The sequence below is a fragment of the Oncorhynchus nerka genome, linkage group LG4 (assembly GCF_034236695.1).
Source record: "Oncorhynchus nerka isolate Pitt River linkage group LG4, Oner_Uvic_2.0, whole genome shotgun sequence".
NCBI lineage: Eukaryota > Metazoa > Chordata > Actinopteri > Salmoniformes > Salmonidae > Oncorhynchus > Oncorhynchus nerka.
In genome coordinates, this window is record NC_088399.1 from 68,281,914 (window position 1) to 68,305,345 (window position 23,432).

At 40.3% G+C, this 23,432-nt stretch overlaps 1 pseudogene; it reads left to right on the forward strand.

Moving 5' to 3' along the window:
- Positions 1-23,432, forward strand: part of LOC115128504 (ras/Rap GTPase-activating protein SynGAP-like) — a 94,317-nt pseudogene that overhangs the window by 15,171 nt on the left and 55,714 nt on the right.

Sequence of the window (23,432 nt, forward strand, 5' to 3'; positions counted from 1 at the left end):
ACAAGCTCTTTCCTGTTGCTAATCTGGCCACTTTCTTATAACCTTTTGTGAGTATGTCAGATCGCTACTTTTAAACATTACTCTGTGCCAGTCTGTTCCACCCTAGCAGTCATGTAGTAGAGCAATGGATGTAGTCAGATGTACGTCAGTCTTTTGAGGCTAATGTATTGACAAAAGTCTATACTTAGCTGCAGATAACCTTTTGATTTAAACTCCCTCAACTCATTAACAACTAAGTGAACACAATCAAGTGCTGTGGTTCCCAATGCTGCCCAATAAAACCTGATTCATATGGCCTGGCCATTGGTCTTAGTTACTATATAAAGACCTACAACTATTACCAGGTAGACTCACCACACAGGTATGCTATCATTGTTCAGAATAAGAAGTGTGTGTGTGTGCATGAGGTGAAGTGGTGATGTTTGTAAACAAACACATGAATACATATTGCTATGGCGGGTTTGATAGAATTCAAGCCTTGGTCAGTTGATATGTTTTGGCACGATTTTCCATTGATGATATCAATGGAGCATTTCTACTTCATACTTCGTTAGCGCTAGCATGGATGTGACCATGGTCTTAATGTGAATTAGATCAATTGTTTACAGGTGTGGGTGTGTCTGTGAGAGCAGTGCGGACAATTATGTGGTGCATAGGTATACAGTACCAGTCAAAAATCTAGACACACCTACTCATTCAAGGATTTTTCTTTATTTTCACTATTTTCTATATTGTAGAATAATAGTGAAGACATCAATACTATGAAATAACACATATGGAATCATGTACTAACCAAAAAGGGTTAAACAACTCAAAATATATTTGAGATTCATCAAAGTAGCCACCCTTTGCCTTTGACAGCTTTGCATACTCTTGGCGTTCTCTCAACCAGCTTCAACTGGAATGCTTTTCCAACAGTCTTGAAGAAGTTCCCACATATGCTGAGCACTTGTTGGCTGCTTTTCCCTTCACTCTGCGGTCCAACTCATCCCAAACCATCTCAACTGAGTTGAGGTCGGGTGATTTTGGAGGCCAGGCCATCTGATGCAGCACTCTAACACTCTTCTTCTTGGTCAAATAGCCCTTACATAGCCTGGAGGTGTGTTGTGTCATTGTCCTGTTGAAAAACAAATGATTGTCCCACTAAGTGCAAACCAGATGTGATGGTGAATTGCTGCAGAATGCTGTGGTTTATTTGCAATTCGAGCACAAAGGCCTGATTCACGCAGTGAACTTAGCTACAGGAACAACATTGCACAACATAATAAAACAATTTACATAATAAAAAAATCCCCATCAATCCACTGCATCTGCCAATATCGCCCTTCCACAGCTGCGGTGAAAGGTGGCAGAGCCAGAGCAGTGTTTATCAGACCATGAGCCTTCCCGAAAATCGGTCTTCTCACGAAAACATCTGTAGTGTCCGAACAGTTTGGCCTAAACTATCATGGCCACTCCATTGAAAGATGAGACTAACAAACACGAATGGTGTTCTCCGTTTTGCTCAAGGACACACACAAGCCTCACAAGCCTCCTCTGAAGGTCCCGGTACCAGTTTAAAAAATGAATGGAAGTATATATGGACATAGTTCAGTGCCTAAAATAATGGGATAATTACATGATAAAAAAAAAAGAAAAAAAATCTAATATTTCTTATACTTCTCAGATATAGGACAGATACTTCACAACACACTTCTTTAGAATATGTTATTCACTGTTTCTATTGGCTAATAGCAGTAATGCCAAATTCAATGTTTTATCAAATAATTTAAAAATATATATTTTTTGATACCTTAATGGGTCTTAAAATTCAAACTCAAATAGCTAAGTGATCCTTGGTATGACCAGCTGAAAACAATTCCATATGTTAGTTTAGAAAAATTGGGAGAGTGGGAGAGAGTGAAATGCAGGGAGTGAAGTGGAGGAAAGGGAAGGAAATAGGGACAGATGGGTAAAAAGAGAGGGGGAGGGGTAAGCCATAAGGAAAAATGTGATTGTGACTATGAAGTAGACCAATGTTTCCAGTGTGTAGTGGTCAAGGTTATCACAAGCCCACACACAACTACAGTGGTGGAATATCTAGTTTCTACTTTTGGAATCTGCAGGGCCTCCTACATACGACATGTGATATTGTACATTTAAAGACTATAGAGGACGAGAGAGGGAGGAGACTAGTCACGTGTATCAGGGTTGCCATGGAGACAAAGTGTGGGCTTCACTTAAAACATTGTGCCCTCCTTTCCTTTAGTTCCTCCCCCTTCTACTATCTCTCTCTTCCACCTTTTCCACTGTCAATGGTTCACAAACATCAATTTCCCCTTTAGGTAGTTAGTTCTATCAGATGTTCTCTTCTCTTCCTCTCCTTTGGAACGCTAGCCCTATTCACTCTCGAACCCATTTTCCTCTTTCCATTTCTCTCTTTATCCTGCTTGGAATCTTTCGCTCTATCCTTTGCAGATCATCTTTCCCTCCAGCAGTCCCTTAGTCTATTCTTTTCTCAGTTGCCATGGCGATGGGCTGGGGGTGTGTGTGTGAGTGAGAGCGAGTGAAGGAGTGGGCGTTGCGGAAGTGACCTCGCCAGAGCAGAATTTTAGCTTCCTGTGCACTCCTTCTCTATTTCTGGATGTACATCTTTAACAGTGCACAAAATATGACACACAGTCAAATTGTATATACAGTATTGCATTATTGTATGAAAATCACCATACCTCCAAGTAGGTGGATAATAATTATGTTGCTTGGCTTTCCTCCCAGCACAACGGCAAATTAGAGAAATGGTTCTCTATTATTATTTTTTATCATTGTCATTGCACCAATGGAGAATTAACACAGAATTGAAATGTCACATACTTTTCCATCAACATCATTATGTTTGCTATATTGCCAAATACAATACGCAAGAGTATGTCCGTTTTATTAATGTCAATGTTGTAGTTTTTGTTATGCATCTCTGTCTCCTAGATTTGGGCACACTGCTGTGGTACATATAGACTTCTTGGGTAACATTATTTATCTGTAGTATTTGAAGAATGCGGCTTCGTGTACTACTTCCTTACTTTATTATAATACCCCAAAATAAATGGGGCAGGGATGCGAGGTGGTGTTAAATTGTTTGTTTTCATCTACTGAGAAAGACAACTAATCGTGAAAGAGGATTAGCTGTTTGTATCTGCAACTTGCCAGTAAACAAGCAACTTATGATATATAAAATGTATATATTATAAGTAAGCCTTGTCCGAGCCAGAACAGCCCTCATGGTCAGGAGCAAGTTTCTGTATCATGAGACAGCACATAGATATATATCAGGTCTCTTACTTTTGACAAAAAAAGACACCACTGTCTTTCTATCTCATGGAAGTTTCTGAATTGAGGACAGGTCTATTTTATTTTTAGGACAATCAGTAGACCTGATTGCCAACTCTATTTTTAACAAGTAAAAAATGGAAGCTCTGCTGCTACCTCCTGGAGAAAAAATATTAATTATTATTTTTCTGGCATTGTCAATTGTGCTATTGATCCCAGCTGCTGTGCTGTTTTTTTTCTGTACAAAGTTAATTCACTAATTCCTTTTTATCTCATTCTAAGATGGAAGGTGTGCCTCCCCGTTATCTTCGCGGCCCCAGACCCCTTCCAATGGCCTGGCTTATGATTCCCCCGGTTGGAACCTACGCCGCTCAATGAGAACCGGGAGTCAGCGCTACATGTTTGACCAGGAGGAGGTAGGATAAATACCTCCATCTTGTTCACCAGAGACAAGCACATGCAGGACATGGCAGACAACCACAGTCCTGCTGATTTTTCATTTCTCCCTAGCCCTTAATTGGACAGTGAATGTATTTGATTGACTAGAGTCAACCTGATGGGTTGAGAGTCCACATTGATCACTGATTTATTTACCTACAGGTACAGTATATTCAGAAAGTATTCAGACCCCTTGAATATTTCCACACTTTGTTATTTTTACAGCCTTATTCTAAAATGTATTAAATAAATGTTTTTCCTCATCAATCTACACACAATACCCCATAATGACAAAGCGAAAACAGGATTTTAGAAACATTTTCAAATTTATAAAAAATTGTACGCACCAGTCTATATAAGGTCCCACAGTTGACAGTGCATGTCAGAGCAAAAACCAAGCCATGAGGTCGAAGGAATTGTCTGTAGAGCTCTGAGATAGGATTGTGTCGAGGCACAGATCTGGGAAGGGTACCTAGATGGTCCCCAAGAACAAAGTGGCCTCCAATCTTAAATGGACAACGTTTTGAACCACCAAGACTCTTCCTAGAGCTGGTCGACCAGCCAGGCTGAGCAGTTTGGGGAGAAGGGCCTTGGTCAGGGAGGTGACCAAGAACCCGATGGTCACTCTGACAGGGCTCCAGAGTTGTTCTGTCTGCAGCACTCCACCAATCAGGCCTTTGTGGTAGAGTGGCCAGACGGAAGTCACTCCTCAGAAAGAGGGTCATGACAGCCCGCTTGGAGTTTGCCAAAAGGCACCTAAAGGACTCTCAGACCATGAGAAACAAGATTCTCTGCTCTGATGAAACCAAGATTGAACTCTTTGGCCTGAATGCCAAGCATCACATCTGGAGGAAACCTGGCACCATCCCTACGGTGAAGCGTGGTGGTAGCAGCATCATGCTGTGGGGATGTTATTCAGCTGCAGGGACTGGGAGACTAGTCAGGATCGAGGGAAAGATGAACAGAGTATAGTACAGATAGATCCTTGATGAAAGCCTGTTCCAGAGCACTCAGACCTCAGATGGGGGCAAAGGTTCACCTTCCAACAGGACAACGACAAAAAGCACTCAGCCAAGACAACCCAGGAGTGGCTTCGGGACAAGTCTCTGAATGTCCTTGAGTGGCCCAGCCAATGCCCGGACTTGAACCCAATCTAACATCTCTTGAGAGTAGAGGTCGACAAATTAATCGGAATGGACGATTTAATTAAGGCCGAGTTCAAGTTTTCATAACTATCGGAAAGCGGTATTTTTGGGCCCTGATTTACCGTTAAATTTTTTTTTTTATACCTTTATTTAACTAGGCAAGTCACATTCTTTTTTTCAATGATGGCCTAGGAACGGTTGGTTAACTTCCTCGTTCAGGGGCAGAATGACAGATTTTCACCTTGTCAGCTCGGGGATCCAATCTTGCAACCTTACAGCTAACTAGTCCAACGCAATTAACGACCTGCCTCTCCCTCGTTGCACTCCACAAGGAGACTGCCTGTTACGCGAATGCAGTAAACCAAGGTAAGTTGCTAGCTAGCATTAAACTTATCTTATAAAAAACAATCAATCATAATCACTAGTTAACTACACATGGTTGATGATATTACTAGATATTATCTAGCGTGTCCTGCGTTGCATATAATCTGACTGAGCATACAAGTATCTAAGTATCTGGCTGAGCGGTGGTAGGCAGAAGCAGGCGCATTAACATTCATTCAAACAGCACTTTCTTTGCATTTTGCCAGCAGCTCTTCGTTGTGTGTCAAGCATTGCGCTGTTTATGACTTCAAGCCTATCATCTCCCGAGATGAGGCTGGTGTAACCGAAGTGAAATGGCTGGCTAGTTAGCACGCACTAATAGCGTTTCAAACGTCACTCACTCTGAGCCTTCTAGTAGTTCTTCCCCTTGCTCTGCATGGGTAACGCTGCTTCGATGGTGGCTGTTGTCGTTGTGTAGCTGGTTCGAGCCCAGGGAGGAGCGAGGAGAGGGACGGAAGCTATACTGTTACACTGGCAATACTAAAGTGCCTATAAGAACATCTAATAGTCAAAGGTTAATGAAATACAAATGGTATAGAGGGAAATAGTCCTATAATTCCTATAATAACTACAACCTAAAACTTCTTACCTGGGAATATTGAAGACTCATGTTAAAAGGAACCACCAGCTTTCATATGTTCTCATGTTCTGAGCAAGGAACTGAAACGTTAGCTTTCTTACATAGCACATATTGCACTTTTACTTTCTTCTCCAACACTTTGTTTTTGCATTATTTAAACCAAATTGAACATGTTTCATTATTTACTTGAGGCTAAATTGATTTTATTGATGTATTATATTAAGTTAAAATAAGTGTTCATTCAGTATTGTTGTAATTGTCATTATTACAAATACATGAATTTAAAAAATTGTCCGATTAATCGGTATCTGCTTTTTTGATCCTCCAATAATCGGTATTGGTATCGGGGTTAAAAAATCATAATCAGTCGACCTCTACTTGAGAGACCTGAAAATAGCTGTGTAGCAACGCTCCCCATGCAATCTGACAGAGCTTGAGAGGATCTGCAGAGATGAATGGAAGAAACTCTCCAACATGTATGCCAAGCTTGAAGTGTCATACCCAAGAAGACTCGAGGCTGTAATCGCTGCCAAAGGTGATTCAACAAAGTACTGAGTAAAGAGTCTGAATACTTACGTAAATGTGATATCAGTTTTTTTTTTGTAACAAATTTGCAAACATTTGTAAAAACCTGTTTTTTCTTTGTCATTATGGGATATTGTGTGTAGATTGATGAGGGAAAAAATCATTTAATCAATTTTAGAATAAGGCTGTAACGTAACAAAATGTGGAAAAGGTCAAAGGGTCAAAGAATTCTTTCCGAATGCACTGTATATGGGTATGGTGCACTAGGTTAACACACCTAAACCCTGTTTGGATTAGAGTGTTGTCCTTAACCAATAAAGGTACCATTTAGATAATTTGAGTATCCAGGTCTTACTTTTTTCTGTTACTGAACTTTCAGGGCCAAACCCTATTAAAGGTGATGTGTTTAAACTTTATAACGCTACTAGAGAGTCCGTACACCAGGCTACCTAGGTCTTTATTAGTTTCCGATTGAGAGACAGGGGCGACAAACTCGGTACCGCAGTGGGCAGCTAATACAGGTTGTATTGAATGTGGTGTCGTATGGGCAGCCCAATTCTGTTTTTTTTACAGCACTAATTGTCTTTCATCTTTTCACCTATATCACATCAGATCTCATGCAGAGCTGGTCTGATCGATCAAAATGCCTTTGAGTGAAAAAAAGATCAGAATTGTCTGCCTGTGTAAACGCAGCCATAGAGCGGTACATCCACATTATATCCCGAGCTCAATTATGTTTCTTTTAAGTTCTGTATGTTTCCATTAGGTCCAAGTGGGAGTATTGAATTATTTAGTTAATACGAGGAGTGGGTAAGAGCAGATTTAAGGAATAGCTAGTATAAAGAACTGCAAGCATGTTATTGTAGGATACCATTTTGTTGTATTTTTTCTTTTAATCCCCCACTTGAATACGCCTATTTTACAACCCATATACGGACAGATGCTGGAAATTAGCACAAGCTAATGCATTGATGATGCAATGCAATTTATCAGTGTTTTGTTAGTTCTGAGTAGGAAAGTAGAACTGGGCAGATTTGTGGAATACATCACGGGCCCATCAATAACAGGGCAGCCCAGATGTGAGAGATGAAGTCCCAAAACAAGCCATTGGGGGGAGACATTATTCAACTTTACAATGTGGTATCCCAAAATAATCGTTCCTCTTCTAAATTGATATGGCAGGTACTCTTGCAAAGACCCCCTACTCAGGGAGACACGTTTTTTTTATTGTAAATTTAACCTGATATGATCGTAATCATACACAGGTGATTCATGTGAATTGTTTGAGGGTTAGGGTTTTCTATGAAAATGAGAGGAATTCCTCTACTTATGTAACCTTTTCCTTTAGTGTGTATCTGGATGGGATAGGGGATTACATTAATATATTGATCTGAGAACATACTGTACAAGCGTTTAATATAGTTAATGATTAATTAGTCATACAAAACATCCCCAATATGTGTTTTACCTGCTGCACTTAAAAAATATGTGCAGTACTGTATTACTGAATAAAGGAAAATGCTATTCAACTTACATTCAACTTAGTAGATCTTAAGTCAATTGGGATGGCAATTTGTCATTGTTAACGTTACCTGAACTCAATTTGTTTGTGTTTTCTGCTATTTACTATGGCAAAGTATCACAATGCGAATATAATTTCTCTCTCTCTGAACTTCAGCACTTTCTGGTGATGCAGTTACCAGTGCTGGCTCATGTCACCTGTCTGGGGAAATACCTGTGGGAGAAGCTATTTTGGGCCACACACTCTTGTCCTTTCACTGTCCCTTAGCCAAGGGCTCTTTGCCACAGCTAACAGCAGAACCCACTAAATATAATGTACAGTAGCTCTCCAAGTTCATTGAGGTTGTACTGAGCCATCTACTTTTCTCTCTGTGGTATGTCAAACAACTATATATAGTCAAATGAACTCAATGAAATATGTGGGATGGAATATTTTAATTCAATGCAATATTTGGGAAAATGTTACAATTTCAACGAATAAGAGGATCAACAAAGCTAGCATTTACAGAGTGCATAGGGGACATAAGAATGGCTCACAAATGATATATGACAGTACAGTATGTGTGGCATGGTTTTGGAGGTCACAGTAACCTACAGTATATGATAAATTCATATTTTCAGAGACAAGGTCAACAAGCCTGATTTTGAAGAGATATTGGCAGCTCTGAAGTTTACATAGTTGTTAAAGTGACTTGAGTTGCCTCCGGTCTCACGATTTCACAATTGGAAATGACACACGACTGATGGTTAGTAATACGATGAAATACAATACAAAACATTAAATACAATACAATAAAAAAAAAACACAATACAAACATGTCACGACTTCCACCGAAGTCGGTCCCTCTCCTTGTTCGGGCGGTGTTCGGCGGTCGACGTCACCGGTCTTTTAGCCATCGCCGATCCACCTTTCATTTTCCATTTGTTTTGTCTTGTCTTCCCACACACCGGGTTTCAATTCCATCATTACATGTTGTGTATTTAACCCTCTGTTCCCCCCATGTCCTTGTCCGGAATTGTTTATTGTAAGTGCTTGTGCACGTTATACTGGTGTTTAACGGGTTTTGTTTACCCATTGATTTATTGTTCTGTTTACGGTGGTTTTGTTTATTAAACTGCGCCATTGTAAATCAGTTTTGGCTCTCTTGTGCCTGACTTCTCTGCCGCCAGAACACACCCCCTACAAAACATTAAAGGTATAGTCTAGGATTTGGAAATCTGTACAATGGTAATTTAAATGAATGGATATTTATTTACCAATTGATTCCTAAAGAATATAGCTTCTAAATGCATCATGAGCTTAGCACAACATCCGTTCTATATTATAATCCAAATAATGTTATGTTGTTTACAAGCAACAAAAATATAAACAATCAATGTATATTTTCTAAATGTGTAAAACGATAATGTGGATGTCAGTCTGTGCTGTTTAATAATATAAGAGGGGTTACATTTCCCTATCCCCATCCCTCAGCTGTATACCAATGCAAGTGGCAGTTTATTGTTTTATTAAATACCTGAATGTAGCTTTAATGCCAACCTATTCACTTTGTTAACTATTTGTTTCACATAGAGACAAAGTGCTTCTGGGTGAGGCTTTGTGTGTTGAAAAGCAATTTGACCTCTCACCTCTGTAAAGCACATTGGGAATGTGTTGTGCTAAGCCTTTATTTTAAGTGTGGGTGGAAAATGCCCCTGGTCCTTGAGACGCTCAACTCTCAACGGTCTGGATTTCAGTAGGGGAGGTTTTCAGTTTATTGCTTTATTACGTTAAATACATAAATATCAAGTCATATGAAGCTAACTCTGAAACATTTACACCTGTGAAATTGACATAAATAAATACAAATAAAAAAACATGTAGCTGTGTTACACAACTAACTTTTTCTTATACAGTATATGCTCTGGTTTGATATGATCATTTAGTATAAATGAAATGATCCATAGTTTAAGATCTTGTGCCATCACTTTTTTCTTACAGGACAACAGCTAAACAAAGTGAGGCCCAACACAAGTGATTTATACAGTATGTAGGGGAAGTGCTAGGAGGAGCGATGGTCAGGCGTGGAGTGACCAAGGCACAATCTTAACTTCTTAGGGCTGCATTCCCTTTTGAGAGATAGGTCAAAGTCAGGCTGAAAACCCATCTGACCTCCTGTTCTTACCTTAGGTTCACCCTTTACTGATGCATGAGCGTCGCCCAGGCTCTCAGCGCAGTGAGCGCACCAAGCTGCTCCGAAGGACAGTCAGTGTGCCGGTGGAGGGGAGAAGTCAGGACCCCGAGATAGGTATGTAGAACCCATACCGAAAAAGATGTGTATTGGATTGCAAAGTGCAAACAATGTAAGTGTATTGCAGTTCAATAGAACCAATTCAAATACATTGTTTTTTATTTTTCTGGATGTCTGCAAGCTCTGGTTTGGTACATGCATCCTTGCATTTCCCAAGCCATTGTATTTGTTGGAGACTATTTAAATACGCCACTATGAAAGCATACTGTTGGTTACCCTTCTTTTTTGCACTCCTTCTCTGTGCCTTTTTTTATGTGCCTTTTTATGTGTCGGTGAAATCAAATTGTGTATTATAAACCCTCAGTAGCACACATTCAAGGTCACACCTTGAATATGGTAAATAGGAAGTGTCCACTTGCAGTTTAAGTACTGTATTCTTTTGTTGTTTAAGTGATGCATTGACGTGATGCGCTATGTCAAACAACACTTTGATCGTATTGGTATTTGTCAGCTTCAAAAAATTATAAGTATTTTTCATTATACTACTATGCTGGAAGCATAGAATAGTTCAATTATTTGAATACGTTTGTATTCAAACTGCACCATGAAACAAGCTAAGGGAGCTGCGTTCCCTGATGGCTGGCATGTATACCATACTCATGTACAGAGATGAAGACATGCGTATTGATAACAATCATTTAATGATTTTCATGAACAGAATTAAGTAACTATGATTGTGTCTCTAAGAATATATCTATTGGCTTTGTTGATACATTTGTTAATACAAGGCAGTTAACCCACAGTTAACCCACTGTTCCTAGGCCGTCATTGAAAATAAGAATTTGTTCTTAACCGACTTGCCTAGTTAAATAAAGGTAAAAGAAAAAAAAAAATACTCTGTTACCTGTACATTAGTTGGTGGGTCGTTGCACCAATTCGGTGCCTTTTGAGATGTGTAACTTAAAAATAATATAATCTAATTTTAACATTCTGTCATAAAAGAGCACATGTTCAGGTTCATAAAAAACATGTTTACCATCTCAAAAAGATCACGATAGTAAGTGCCTATTAAGTGCCTATTAAATGCCTATTAAATGCCTATTAAGTGCCTATTAAGTGCCAAATAAAGTAGCTGTGTTGACAATTTAATCTTAAATCAGTAATAAATTCCCTTGTGACAGGGAAAAAAGACGCTTGTTGTATGCAACAGGGAGGGGCAGTTGAATGCAAGTTTAAACATGTTTTTTATTGTTAAAACATTTCTAGCCTGTCTATCTATGCTGACTATCTACAGGAAACATGGTTTAACATGTTATGCTTAACCCATTCAGTTTTCCACCACAAAACACCAGAAAACTGCCAAAAAAAGAGTAGAACCAGCTCACCTGCTTTTACGCTATGATTTGCCTAGGAGATGTTCAATGTTTCTTTTGAAAAAAAAAAGTTTTTTAAAAGGAATAGTAATAATTAAAAAGGAATAGTTTCACCATATTAAAATGAGAGTTCAGTTCACATAACAGGGTTGACCTTAAAATGAGGGACAGACGTCAATGAATCACTAATCACATGAAATAAATAATAATCTTCAGAAATTACTTTGTCTAAGCAATAAAATAACTAAGGCTTTACAATGATGGTGAAAACGTGGAGAAATGTCAGGATTAAGCATGTTAAATCTTCCTGGCAGTCACAGAGGGTGCATGGAGGCACATTTCAAAATGCTACATTTTTGCACTTTAACAAATCTGATTGATTTAATTATCCATGTGGTCCATATTAAAAGGGCACTTTATTGAATATTAAAGCATTTCAAATTCAATATTGCTGCACAATTTCTATTTAAAATATCAAAGGGACACCAAAGGCACTCATTTCATGGAACGACACTGGCACATTTGTATATTCTGAATTGGAGATATTTCTAAAAATGTTTTCAGATTTGTCTATAGTGCCCCATGGAATTGGCTGATGGTGGTAATGTGCAATTATGATCATTAACACGTTTTCTAATTCAACAGTACTTTCGAGTGGATTTCACAGTGGGACTGCAATATGTATTCATATAATTACCAATGAAGGGAATAAGTCATTTTTCCACATCAACATTTAATGCTGGCTACTTTATTAGTGGTTCACAAATTGGTTCACAAATTCTTCACTTTTAATTGTCCTATTATTCTATGTCGATGAAATGTGTACATTTTGCATTATGATGTTGTGACTTCATGGTCAGGTGGTACAGTATGTTACCTTTAAGTTTTGTAAATGCCAATGTAGCAATACATGTATTTATCTGGTTGTAATTTGGTTCAATAATCTGGTATCTGACTAGATAACCAAAATAAGAAGTCTTTCCAAAGACGTCTTGATGTTATAAAGAGAAAATAAATCTTTGTCTGGTTATGATCACCAGAATAGAAGTTTACAACAATTATGACATCAAATGACACATTTTGCCAACTGGGTACTGACTACTAACTGCTAGGTTGATGCTGCAGGTATATAGTGGATGAAACCATAACCACCCATTCAATATCAATTTAAGAGCGTGGTTATTATTTGAAGTTGTTGCTTCAGGCCTTTGAACATTTGGTCCCCTGATAAACTCAGCAAAAAAAGAAACGTCCTATCACTGTCAACTGTGTTTATTTTCAGAAAACTTAACATGTGTAATATTGACTGAGAAATATTGACTGATAACTGAGAAAAAAACTGAACAAGTTCCACATACATGTGACTAACAGAAATTGATTAATGTGTCCCTGAACAAAGGGGGGTCAAAATCAAAAGTAACAGTCATTATCTGGTGTGGCCACCAGCTGCGTTAAGTACTGCAGTGCATCTCCTCCTCATTGACTGCACCAGATATGCCAGTTCTTGCTGTGAGATGTTACCCCACTCTTCCACCAAGGCACCTGCATGTTCTCTGACATTTCTGGGGGGAATGGCCCTAGCTCTCACCCTCCGATTCAACAGGTCCCAGACGTGCTCAATTGGATTGATATCCGGGCTTTTCAGAACACTGACATTCCTGTCTTGCAGGAAATCACACACAGAACGAGCAGTTTGACTGGTGGCATTGTCATGCTGGAGGGTGATGTCAGGATAAGCCTGCAGGAAGGGTACCACATGAGGGAGGAGGATGTCTTCCCTGTAACGCACAGAGTTGAGATTGCCTGCAATGACAACAAGCTCAGTCCGATGATGCTGTGACACACTGCCCCAGACCATGACGGACCCTCCACCTCCAAATCGATCCCGCTCCAGAGTACAGGCCTCGGTGTAACGCGTATTCCTTCGACGATAAACGCGAATCCGACCATCACCCCTGGTGAGACAAAACCGCGACTCGTTAGTGAAGAGCACTTTTTGCCAGTCCTGTCTGGTACAGCGACGGTTCGTTTGTACCCATAGGCGCCATTTTTGCTGGTGATGTCTGGTGAGGACCTGCCTTACAACAGGCCTACAAGCCCTCAGTCTAGCCTCTCTCAGCCTATTGCAAACAGTCTGAGCACTGATGGAGTGGTTTTGCGTTCCTGGTGTAACTCGGGCAGTTGTTGTTGCCATCCTGTACCTGTCCCGCAGATGTGATGTTCGGATGTACCGATCCTGTGCAGGTGTAGTTACATATGGTCTGCCACTGCGAGGACGATCAGCTGTCCGTCCTGTCTCCCTGTAGTGCTGTCTTAGGCGTCTCACAGTACAGAAATGGCTATTTATTGCCCGGACCACATTTGCGGTCCTAATGCCTACTTGCAGCATGCCTAAGGCACATTCACGCAGATGAGCAGGGACCCTGGGCATCTTTCTTTTGGTATTTTTCAGAGTCAGTCGAAAGGCCTCTTTTAGTGTCCTGAGTTCTCATAACTGTGACCTTATTTGCCTACCGTCTGTAAGCTGTTAGTGTCTTAACGACCGTTCCACAGGTGCATGTTCATTAATTGTTTATTGTTCATTGAACAAGCATGGGAAACAGTGTTTAAACCCTTTACAATGAAGATCTGTGAAGTTATTTCGATTTTTACAAATGTACTTTGAAAGACAGGTTCAAAGCAAAACACCAGTCTCAACGTCAATCGTGAAGAGGCGACTCCAGGATCCAGAGTTGCAATGAAAAAGACATATCTCAGACTGGCCAATAGAAAGAAAAGATTAAGATGGGCAAAATAACACAGACACAGAACAGAGTAACTCTGCCTAGAAGGCCAGCATCCTCTTCACTGTTGATGTTGAGACTGGTGTTTTGCGGGTACTATTTAATGAAGCTGTCAGTTGAGGACTTGTGAGGCATCTGTTTCTCAAACTAGACACTCTAATGTACTTGTCCTCTTCCTCAGTTGTGCACCGGGGCCTCCCACTCCTCTTTCTATTCTGGTTAGAGCCAGTTTGCACTGTTCTGTGAAGGGAGTAGTACACAGCGTTGTATGAGATCTTCAGTTTCTTGGCAATTTCTCGGATGGAATAGCCTTCATTTCTCAGAACAAGAATAGCCTGACGAGTTTCAGAAGAAAGTTCCATTTTGAGCCTATAATCGAACCCACAAATGCTGATGCTTCAGATACTCAACTGGTCTAAAGAAGGACAGATTTAATGGTTTCTTTAATCAGAACAACAGTTTTCAGCTGTGCTAACATGAATGCAAAAGGGTTTTCTTATGATCAATTTGCCTTTTAAAATTATAAACTTGGATTAGCTAACACAACGTGCCATTGGAACACAGGAGTGATGGTTGCTGATAATGGACCTCTGTACGCCTATCTAGATATTCCATTCAAAATCTGCCATTTCCAGCTACAATAGTCATTTACAACATTAACAATGTCTACACTATATTTCTGACCAATTTGATGGTAATGGACAAACAATTTGCTTTTCTTTCAATAACAAGGACATTTCTACCCCAAACAGTTGAAGTCTTAAGTTTACATACACCTTAGCCAAATACATTTAAACTCAGTTTTTCACAATTCCTGACATTTAATCCTAGTAAAAATTTCCTGTCTTAGGTCAGTTAGGATGACCACTTTATTTTAAGAATGTTTCATGTCAGAATAATAGTAGAGAAAATGATTTATTTCAGCTTTTATTTCTTTCATCACATTCCCAGTGGGTCAAAAGTTTACATACACTCAATTAGTATTTGGTAGCATTGCCTTTACGTTGTTTAACTTGGGTCAAACGTTTCGGGTAGCCTTCCACAAGCTTCCCACAATAAGGGGTGAATTTTAGCCCATTCCTCCTGACAGAGCTGGTGTAACTGAGCTGGCACACACTTTTCTATAGGTTTGAGGTCAGGGCTTTGTGATGGCCACTACAATCCCTTGACTTTGTTTCACGGTTGGATGGTGTGCTTCAGCTCCCCCTTTTTCCTCCAAGCATAACGATGGTCATTATGGCCAAACAGTTCTATTTTTGTTTCATCAGACCAGATGACATTTCTCCAAAAAGTACGATCTTTGTCCCCATGTGCAGTTGCAAACTATAGACTGGCTTTTTTATGGCGGTTTTGGAGCAGTGGCTTCTTCCTTGCCGAGGGGCATTTCAGGTTATGTCGATATAGGACTAGGATTTTTTTTATAGGATTTCACTGTGGATATAGATACTCTTTTACCTGTTTCCTCCAGGATCTTCACAGGGTCCTTTGCTGTTGTTCTAGGATTTATTTGCATATTTTGCTCCAAAGTACGTTTATTTCTAGGAGATGAGCGGTATGACGTCTGCGTGGTCCCATGGTTTTTATAGTTGCACGCTATTTGTACAGATGAACGTGGGACCTTCAGGCGTTTGGAAATTGCTCTCAAGGATGAACCAGATTTGTGGATTTCTACATTTCTACATTTTTTCTGAGGTCTTGGCTGATTTCTTTTGATTTTCTCATTATGTTAAGCAAAGAGGCATTGAGTTTGAAGGTAGGCCTTGAAATACATCTACAGGTACACCTCCAACTGACTCAAATGATGTCAATCAGAAGCTTCTAAAGCGATGACATAATTTTCTGGAATTTTCTGAGCTGTTTAAAGGCACAGTCAACTTAGTGTATGTAAAGTTTTTTTATTATTGTTATTTATTACAAAAAACACAAGGAAGGGGTAACATTAAAGTATTAGAACATGAAGGACAAACAATACAGCATCAAGACACTATCAAACATGTATGAGTCTTTGCACAACAGAGCCATCCTTATGTGTGAGGGTGCGTGTGCATGATAGTGATATAAAATATATGTCATAGTTTCCTTTTTCATGATCACAATCTTGTGAAACCCGAACCCTCCAAGATCCACCCCACAGTTCCCGATAGCTGTCCCTCAACCATTCGAGACCCCTCCCACAGTCCCGCCCCTGGAAGAATAATAAAAAATAAATACAAATTATTCCATTCCCCATCCCCAAGAAGCCCCCAATGCACCAACTACCAAGAGAACTAAAGAGAAAAAAGGAAAAGAAAGGAGAAAACAGCAAACAACAATGCAAAAAACATAGAACAAAATAATGCATTTAAAACAAAGGACATCATAACAGAAATCATAAGAGCAATGACAACTGTATATGTTTGTGTTCATGTCTGGCACTATTACACGTATGTGTGTGTTCTTGTATGTGTTTATTTGAATGAGAGTGTGTGTATATGCGTGTGTACAAACACCTGCGCGGCATCAGCCTTAGGCAAACCGGCATTAGTTGTAAAGACACTGCCACTTAGTGTCATTCAAATGTACTTTTATTATGTTTTCTTTTGACATTCTTTCCTCCTTTATCTTTTGAGCATCATTCTCTCTCACACACAGCAACTCCACTCCCACCTGTCTCCAATACCACATACTAACCCTCAGCCCATTCCATCTATCTCTGCTGGCCACCCACTTCGTGTTTCTACGCAACACATATCTTTCAACTATGCTATGATGTTTAACGTACAATTTGAATCTATCTAATCGAATAGAATCTACAGATTGCGTGTTGAAGATAAATACTTTTACTAAGAGTATCAGTATATTAGTAATTGACTGACCTGGTCTCTCCAGATCTCCTAACAGTACTATTTCTAGGGTCAATTTTAGATCAATGCTATGTATTTTCAGCCATTCCTGAACCTGAGACCAGAAACAGGCTACCTGAGGACAATACCAAAATACATGGTCTATTGATTCTGTATCCTCACAACAAAATCTGCAGAGCTTTGATGATTTTATGCCCCAAATATTCAACATTTTGTTTGTGGCAAGAATTCTATATAATACTTTTAGCTGAAAAGCACAAAGTCTTGAATCTTGCATTGTTTTAAATATCAACTCATACACCCTGTACCATGGAATCGGTACATCAATAATCTCTTCCCAACTATTTTGCGATCTGTATGGCATAGTTGTCAACATCCTGGTCCTCAAATGAAACGGGTATACTTTCCTATTTATGCTATTTTTATTCCTCTGCCAGTTTGGATCCTTTAAATTGGGCAGACAGATCAGTTCCCTACTTCCTCCCGCTGCCACCCGCCTCCTCCATTTTTGGGGCAATGCTGTAATCAATTGGTTGTACTCTTGGATTGAGCAGACCTTCCCATACAATTCTGATAACTCCACGAAGGACATAACTCTACCATTACAATATAATTGAAGAACAAAATACCCTTTTCAAACATCTTTCCCATAAATACAGGTATTTTATCAACCAGCACATTTGAGTTCAGCCATAATATATGTTGTAATATATATATTTTCAGGGGGATGAAATTGAAATTGTAGCCAGCTCTGCAATGCTTGTTTGAAAAAGACAGATACTCTGAAAAAAGTATCATTTTTGATTAATCAAAAATGAAACATGCAAATCTGCACAAAGGCAAAAAGGCCATTTTTAAACAATGGATGAGCTTTTCTTATTAATCTACTTGAGAACCATTTAGGGTTCAAATAAAACTTTTGAATGAGTGAAGCTTTTAGAGAGAGGTTTAGTGCTTTTATATTTAATCATCTCAACCCACCCAATTCATTATATAGATAGGCACGTTTTATTTTGTCTGGTTTAGCTTCCCAGATAAAGCGACATATTTTTTGATCATATGATTTGAAAAACTAAACATCAGGACTAGGCTGCGCCATAAGTAAGTGAGAGAACTGAGATATGACTAAGGAGTTAATCAGGGAAAATCTTCCATAAATAGACAGGTATTTACCTCTCCATGGTTGCAGGATCTTGTCGGTTTTTACAAGTTTTCTATTGAAATTCATTGTGGAGAGCTTATTTATATATTTTGTGAAATGAATACCAAGTATGTCTAGTTCACCATCCAGTTTGCATTATTTTTGTAATAGATTAAATTAGTTCCTCAAGTTCTTTTTGTTTTTCCTCTAACTTATTTTGTACTTATTTTGTATCTCTGTAGTATCGTTTTTATTGCTATCTACCTGTACTATTAGTTCATGGATTTCCCTTGTCAGTCTTGTTTCTTTAGCCAGAAACTGCTTTGTTATTATTGATGAATATTGAATTGAATGACCCCTGAAGGTACATTTGAAGGTATCCCAAACAATAAGGGGATTTGCTGAACCTATATTATACTGGAAATATTATGTTATAAGTTATTTTGTCTTAGTCAAAAATAAGTTGTCCTCCAGTAAACTTTGATTAAATTTCCAATATCCCCCCCGTCCACGTGGAAAATCTATAAGAGTTTTGTGAAGGCCAATTAGATGATGATCCGATCGCATTCTGTCTCCTATTTAAACTTTTTTAACCTTTGATGCAAGAGACAAAGTAGTCAAGACGACTAGATTGATTAAGCTATATCGCACTAGGTCAGGGTTTGTTAGTCTCCAAATATCAACTATTTCTAATGTGTCCATAATATGTGTGATTTCCTTAAGGGCACGGTGATGATAGTGTTTAGAGGGATTACCTTTACGGTCTATTGAGGTACTTAACCATACCATAATGATTAGATCAATTGTTGCCTGTAAGTTCAATAAATTGGTATAAATGTTTTTGAAGAAGTGTGGATGTGTATGTAAACTTCTGACCCACTGGAATTGTGATACAGTGAATTATAAGTGAAATAATCTGTCTGTAAACAATTGCAGGAAAAATTACTTGTGTCATGCACAAAGTAGATGTCCTAACCGACTTGCCAAAGCTATAGTTTGTTAACAAGAAATTTGTGGAGTGGTTGAAAAATGAGTTTTAATGACTCCAAACTAAGTGTATGTAAACTTCTGAATTCAACTGTATATACAGTACTAGTCAAAAGTTTGCACTCACTATTTCATTCAAGGGTTTTTCTTTATTTTTACATTGTAGAGTAATAGTGAAGCCATCAAACTATGAAATAACACATATGGAATCATGTAGTAACCAATTTCTTTTAAACAAATCAAAATATATTTTATATTTTTCAAAGTAGCCACCCTTTGCCTTGATGACAGTTTTGCACACTCTAGGCATTCTCTCAGCCACCTTCATGAGGTAGTCACCTGGAATGCATTTCAATCTACAGGTGTGCCTTGTTAAACATACATTTGTGGAATTGAATTCCTTCTTAATGCGTTTGAGACAATCAGTTGTTTTGTGACAAGGTAGGGGTGGGGTACAGAATATAGCCTTATTTGGTAAAAGACCAAGTCCATATTATGGCAAGAATAGCTCAAATAAGCAAAGAGAAAGGACAGTCTTCATTACTTCAAGACATGGAGGTCAGTCATTCCGGAAAATTTCAAGAACTTTTAAAGTTAGTGTTGTCTCAAAAACCATCAAGCACTATGATGAAACTGGATCTCATGAGGACCGCCACAGGAAAGGAAGACCCAGTGTTACCTCTGTTGCAGAGGATAAATTCATTAGAGTTACCAGAGTTCAAGTAACAGACAAATCTAAACATCAACTGTTCAGAGGACACTGCATGAATCAGGCCTTCATGGTCGAATTGCTGCAAAGAAACCACTACTAAAGGACACCAATGAGAAGAAGAGACTTGTTTGGACCAAGAAACACGAGCAATGGACATTAGACCGGTGGAAATCTGTCCTCTGGTCTGATGAGTCCAAATGTTTGATTTTTGGTTTCCAACCGCCTTGTCTTTGTGAGACGCAGAATAGGTGAACTGATGATCTCCGCATGTGTGGTTCCCACCGTGAAGCATGGAGGAGGTGTGATGGTATGGAGGAGGTGCTTTGCTGGTGACACTGTCAGTGATTTATTTAGAATTTAAGGTACACTTAAGCAGCATGGCTACCCCAGCATTCTGCAGCGATACTCCATCTGTCACGTCCTGACCTTAGTTCCTTTTTTATGTCTCTGTTTTAGTTTGGTCAGGGTGTGAGTTGGGGTGGGCATTCTATGTTTTGTAGTTTAGGTTTTGTATTTCTATGTGTTTGGCCTGGTATGGTTCCCAATCAGAGGCAGCTGGCAATCGTTGTCTCTGATTGAGAACCATACTTAGGCAGCCTATTTTCCCACTATGGGTGTGGGTAGTTGTTTTCTGTCTTTGTGTGTCTGCACCAGACAACTGTTTCGTTTGTTCCACTTTGTTGTTTTTTTGTTCTAGTGTTCAGTTTCTTTATTAAATCTACCATGATCACGTACCACGCTGCACCTTGGTCCTCTTCACCTTCTTCCACCTACAACAACCGCTACAGAACTACCCACCAAAAAAGGACCAAGCAGCGTGGTCACCAGGAGCAGCGTGGAATGGACTCATGGACATGGGAGGACATTCTGGACGGGAAGGATTCATACACATGGGATGAGATCCTGGCTGGAAGGGATCTCCTCCCATGGCAACAGGTGGAGACAGCCAGGAGAGCGGAGGCAGCAGGTAAAGGGAGCCAGCGCTTTGAGGGAACACGGCTGGCAAGGAAGCCCAAGAGGCAGCCCCAAAAATGTATTGGGGGGAGCACACGGGGAGTGTGGCTAAGTCAGGTTGGAGACCTGAGCCAACTCCCCGTGCTTACCGTGGCGAGAGGTGGACCGGGCAGGCACCGTGTTATGCCGTGAGGCGCACGGTGTCCCCAGTGCGCAGGCATAGCCCGGTGCGCTTCATCGCAGCTCCTCGTATCGGCCAGGCTAGAGTGGGCATCGAGCCAGGAATAATGAAGCCGGCTCAGCGCATCTGGTCTCCAGTACGTCTCCTCGGCCCAGGTTATATGGCACCAGCCCTACGTACAGTGTCCCCGGTTCGCCAGCACAGCCCAGTGCGGTCTGTTCCACCCCGTTGCACTTGCTGGGCTACAGGGATTATCCAGCCAGGACAGGTTGTGCAGGCTCGGTGCTCTAGACCTCCAGTGTGCCTCCACGGTCCGGTCCATCCGGTGCCACCTCCACGCACCAGGCCTCCTGTGGCTGCCCCACGCACCAGGCTGTCTCCATCTCCTCCCTCCAGGTGCTCCCTCCTGTCCGGAGCTGCCAGAGTCTCCCTCCTGTCCGGAGCTGCCAGAGTCTCCCTCCTGTCCGGAGCTGCCAGAGTCTCCCTCCTGTCCGGAGCTGCCAGAGTCTCCCTCCTGTCCGGAGCTGCCAGAGTCTCCCTCCTGTCCGGAGCTGCCAGAGTCTCCCTCCTGTCCGGAGCTGCCAGAGTCTCCCTCCTGTCCGGAGCTGCCAGAGTCTCCCTCCTGTCCGGAGCTGCCAGAGTCTCCCTCCTGTCCGGAGCTGCCAGAGTCTCCCTCCTGTCCGGAGCTGCCAGAGCCCGCCGCCCATCAGTCAGGAGCTGCCAGAGCAGCCGTCAGTCAGGAGCTGTCGGAGCCGCCTACGACAATCGTTACACCATCCCACCTGGTTTGTGCTTAGCGGGACTATCATCTGTTTTTCAACAGGACAATGACTCAACACACCTCCAGGCTGTGTAAGGACTATTTGACCAAGAAGGAGAGTGATGGAGTGCAGCATCAGATGACCTGGCCTCCACAATCACCTGACCTCAAACCAATTGAGATGGTTTGGGATGAGTTGGACCCCAGAGTGAAGGAAAAGCAGGCAACAAGTTATCAGCATATGTATATGGGAACTCCTTGAAGACTGTTGGAAAAGCATTCCAGGTGATGCTGGTTGAGAGAATGCCAAGAGTTTGCAAAGCTGTCATCGAGGCACAGGGTGTCTACTTTGAATAGTCCTTTTTGGGGTTCCTACATGATTCCATATATGTTATTTCATAGTTTTGATGTCTACACTATTATTCTACAATGTAGAAAATAGTAAAAATAAAGAAAAACCCTTGAATGAGTAGGTGTGTCCAAACATTTGACTGGTAGTGTGTATATATACAGTGCCCTCAGAAAGTATTCACTTACAAAATGTGAGTGATACAATTGGTGCTCTTGCAGTCGCAGCGCAACGAGGGAAGAACACCATCAGATGTTTTACACATCAGCAGTGTCCTGTGATTGGTTAGAATCTGTACTTTAACTATATCCTACAATTCATTGGGCCCCATTTGGTCTATGTAAAAAAAAAGCAGCCCTTGTGCCAAATGAGGTCCTACACTGCCCGTATGAAACTATAGGTTGTATGAAATTCATACATATCAAACCTGAACTGTACATCAGTTCAAACATGCACTCTTTCATAATGCACGAATGCTTTTACACTGAACAATTTGATACTTTTCTAGATATTCCTAGTAACCAGTTTTGATGAAATAGGGTAATGCCCAATTCAAATGGGATTTTTTTTCATCTTGACATCAGCTGAAAAGTGTATTTTTGTGCCATTTCTTAAAATGTATTTTACCTTTATTTAACTAGGCAAGAGTTTAGAACAAATTCTTATTTTCAATGACAGCCTAGGAACAGTGGGTTAACCTCCTTGTTCAGGAGCAGAATGACAGATGTTTACTTTGTCAGCTTGGGGTTTGATCTGGCAACCTTTTGATTACAAGTCCAACGCTCTAACCAATAGGCTACCTGCCAGCCCAAACTAGCCAGTTTTAGTAGCAATTACGTATCAGGTATTTTAATAGTCCAGGAGCTGAGCACAGATGAACCTTGATATGATAATCGGCATTGTGTGTGTATGTTTAAAATAAAGGAATTATAATAATATAGTGGGGGGAAATACAATGAGACTGCAACATTACCGAGGTCAAAGTACATCTCTCTCCTGATGGTAACCATGGTAATAACCAGGCTGAAGTCTGTTAAATAGTAACCCGTTCAGTTTGTTACGCCACCATCACCTTGACCTCTCTCTCCTCACTCTCTCCATGTTCCTCTATATTTTCCTCCTCTTCAAGTAAAAATCTCCTTTTGTGCTGCCTGCAGTGAAAAAGGAGAATATTCATAGGCATACAGTAGAGTTGTCATGGAAACTGGGAATACTGATTTAT